Source organism: Gossypium raimondii, chromosome 1, assembly GCF_025698545.1.
Source record: "Gossypium raimondii isolate GPD5lz chromosome 1, ASM2569854v1, whole genome shotgun sequence".
In the NCBI taxonomy this organism is placed as follows: domain Eukaryota; kingdom Viridiplantae; phylum Streptophyta; class Magnoliopsida; order Malvales; family Malvaceae; genus Gossypium; species Gossypium raimondii.
The window spans coordinates 26,286,260-26,290,152 of record NC_068565.1 but is presented as its reverse complement, the minus strand read 5'-3'; the positions used below and the strand labels follow the sequence as shown (position 1 = coordinate 26,290,152).

Genomic DNA, 3,893 nt, shown 5'->3' with positions numbered 1-3,893 from the left:
CCTTAGAGAACCATCACCAAAGGAGCAAAGTAAAGGAACGAAGGAGTCTTGTCAATAAGAGTCTTGGGTGACAACCACTCTGAAATTGGGTTTAATCTTTCTTTTCTTAACTTAATATAAAGATGTTTGCTATGTGTTCTTTGTCCTTGTTTACAACAATGTTAGCTTAATTTTTTTTAAGCTAGGATGATTGCTTTGATTAAATAATATTTATTTGATTTATGCTTAGAATGCTTGTGCCTCAATCGATCATGTTTTCAATTAAAATCAAGTCTATATTTCATACGTGATTGAAATGCACCTGGATTAGCTAAGCGATCCTAACCAGACGGCGATTAATCGACGCATAATTAAAATGTGCATGCTCAATTTAGATCCTAACACGATCAAATTGTAGGTTGCATAACAACTCTAACCAAGCTCTGTTATCTGCCTAGTTTTTAGATTTGTGTGATTAAATTGTTTCAAACCTAACACGTCCCTGTTACCTCATACGAATGCTAAGAAACCCTTAGTAAATAAGGATCAGTAAAATGCGTATAAGTAAAGGAGTCCGAAAAAACCTAATGTGGTTTCCAAACTCATGAAAGATCGAGTTTCCATGGAATGTTTTTTCGAATGTTATTAAGCATTTTGATAATAAATTGAGTTTAAATAAAGTAATTGTCCTAGTTTATTTATGTTATAATTGTTGCAAATTGTGTTTAATTTTAGTAAAATCTATTTCAATCATATAGTTTGCATGCTTAGGATAATTGGCATTAGGGATCATTGCATTTAGTTTAATATATTTTAATCACTACTTCTCAACTCTATTGTGGTTTTATTTACCAAATAGTTAATATAATTTTACTAATTAAGTGACTTAGCACAAATACAATCCCTGTGAAGATGATAACTCGATACTTATTTATTACTTGATAACGACTGTGTACACTTGCACAAACCTAAGCGTTACAAGTTTTTGGTGCCGTTGCTGGGGATTGTCAACTTTTGCCATAGTTTTTTTTTTCATGAAATTGTTTATTTTCAATTTGATTTATTTCTACTAACTTATTCTTTTTAATTTTTGTGATTTTCTTTTCAGGTGTTTTTGAGCATAAATCAAATTATCGAATTACTCCTTGTAGACCCTAAAATTGAGCGAACTTTCAGACAAAGGAGGTGAACGAATAGCTTAAAGACAAGTCGAGATGGACCTTGGAAATCAGAATCAAGACCAAGGTAATAAAGCTGTTTATGTACGAAATCCTATCCTCATTGCCAATGATAGGGATCGATGCATCAAACAATATGATGTGCCACTTTTCAGTGAGTTAAACCCAGGAATTAGAAGGCCAGATATTGAGGCAACCTAGTTTGAATTGAAACTAGTGATGTTTCAAATACTACAAACGGTGGGCCAATTTAAAGGTTTGCCCACGAAAGATCCACATCTCCACCTTCGATTGTTTATGGAGGTGAGTGATTCATTCAAGATAGTTGGTGTGACTAAAGATGCACTAAGGTTGAAGTTGTTTCCGTACTCGTTGTGAGATCGAGCACGAGCATCGCTCAATTCATTGCCACCAAGTTCCATATCTACATGGCAAGAATTAGCAGAGAGATTTTTGGTTATGTATTCCTCACCTAGAAAAAACACTAAGTTAAGGAACGAGATCACAACTTTTCAACAATTGGATGACGAGTCTTTGTATGAGGCTTGGGAGCGATTCAAGGAGTTACTTCGTAAGTGTCCTCATCATGGGATTCCTTATTGTATCCAGTTGGAGACCTTCTATAATGGTCTCAATGCAAATACAAGATTGATGGTAGATGCTTTCGCGAATGGTGTAATTTTGTCTAAGTCTTATAATGAGGTTTATGAGATCATCGAGAGGATCGCAAGTAATAACTATTAATGGCCAACAAATCGAACAGCTTCAGGAAAACGCATAGCCGAAGTTCATGAAGTTGACTCCCTCACTTCGTTATCAGCTCAGGTATCGTCTATTTCCTCTATGTTAAAACAGTTAACCGCTAATAGTACTAATAATTTTACAGCTCAGCCACCAAGTCTGTTTGAAATAGTTTTTTGTGTGTACTGTGGGAAAGGTCATTCTTTTGAGAATTGTCCATCAAATCCTGAGTCAGTGTACTATGTAGGGAACCAATATCAAAATAGGAGTGGACAAAAACCCCAGTCCAACTTTTACAATCCTTCATGGCATAATCATCCTAACTTTTCTTGGAGCAACCAAGGAAATGGACCGAACAACAACTTATTACAGCAAAGACCCAACCAATCTCAAGGGTTTAATCAGCAACTTCAAAACCACCTCAAGCTGAGGCATCAAATAGTTTGGAGAACTTGTTGAAAGCGTACATGGAAAAGAATGACGCTTTGATCTAAAGCCAAGCAGCAACACTGAAAAATTTGGAAAACCAAATGGGTCAGTTAGCTACGGAGCTACGTAATGACCGCATGGAACCTTGCCGAGCGATACTGAGAATCCAAGAAATTTGGGTAAAGAACATATCAAGGTAGTGGCATTGCGAAGTGCTAAAATCCTAGAACCCTGATTGATTGATGTCGAAGATAAGCCCATTGAGAAGAATCAACCAGCTGTTGAAGTTCCTACACCAACGGAATTAGAAACTGCGAAGTTCGACAAGGTAAACCCTAACTTAGTGAATTTAGATATTTTAACATCTTTTTTGGATGTAGGTTTACCTAATCAGAAAAGTTGTCCGGTTCAACTGAAAGTTTCATCACGTCTATATCCGCAAAGATTACAGCAAAACAAGCAGAAATAAAAGGTGAAATTCAAGAAGTTGTTGAATGTTCTGAAGCAGTTACACATCAATATTCCGTTGGTGGAGGCTTTAGAACAAATGTCGAATTATTTGAAGTTTATGAAGGATATACTGTCCAAGAAGAAACGACTGAGTGAGTATGAGACTGTTGTCTTAACAAAGAAGTGCAGTGCATTCCTGCAGAACAAACTACCACCGAAATTGAAAGACCCAGGAAGCTTTACTATACATTGTAACATTGGTAAATCTTACTGTGGTAAAGCTTTGTGTGATTTAGGAGCGAGTATCAACTTGATGCCTAAGTCTATCTTCAAGATGTTAGGGATAGGAGAACTAAGACCTACAACTGTGACGCTTCAGCTAGCGGATTGATTTTTAGCATATCCCGAAGGAAAGATCGAGGATATTTTGGTAAGAGTCGATAAATTTAATTTTCTTGCTGATTTCATTGTCTTAGATTTTGAAGTAGATAAGGAAGTGCCGATCATCCTTGGGAGACCTTTTTTAGCCAGGGGAAGAATGTTAATTGATGTGCAGAAAGGAGAACTCACCATGCGAGTTCAAAACGACCAGGTAACCTTTAACATTCTTAAAGCGATGAAATTTCCCAAATTCGACATATGAGTGTTTAGTTCTGAAAGAGATAGAAACCTTGGTTTCTATGGAAAGCAATTTTGAAGAAGATCCATTGGAGAAATCCTTAGATCTTGACCCTTTGGAGGATGAAGAAGGTGAAGAAAACATGGCTTTGATGGAAGCCAATCCGGGAAATTTTATTCAATCCACACGATTTGAACCGTTGGAGTTGAAAGTCAGAGAATTTGTGCAACCCAAGTTGTCAATTGAAGAACCACCTAAACTCGAACTAAAAGTACTTCCTTCCCATTTGAAATACATTTATTTAGGTGATTGTTCTATTTTTCCTATGATTATTTTAGTAGAACTGACGAAAGATTAAGAGGAGCAACTAATTGTTGTTCTAAAGAAATTTAAGAAAGCAATTGGTTGGACCATACCTAATATTCGAGGTATAAGCCCTTCTTTTTGCATGCATAAAATCATTTTAGAATAAGGTGAAAAAGCTCAAATTGATGGGC

General features: G+C 36.2%; 1 non-coding gene across 1 annotated transcript; it reads right to left on the bottom strand.

The window, feature by feature from the left end:
• Nucleotides 1-1,643: 1,643 nt before the first annotated feature.
• On the bottom strand, nt 1,644-1,750 carry LOC128033073 (small nucleolar RNA R71). The gene has a single exon (XR_008189413.1). It is a non-coding gene; the product is annotated as a small nucleolar RNA R71 (small nucleolar RNA).
• Nucleotides 1,751-3,893: the final 2,143 nt, after the last annotated feature.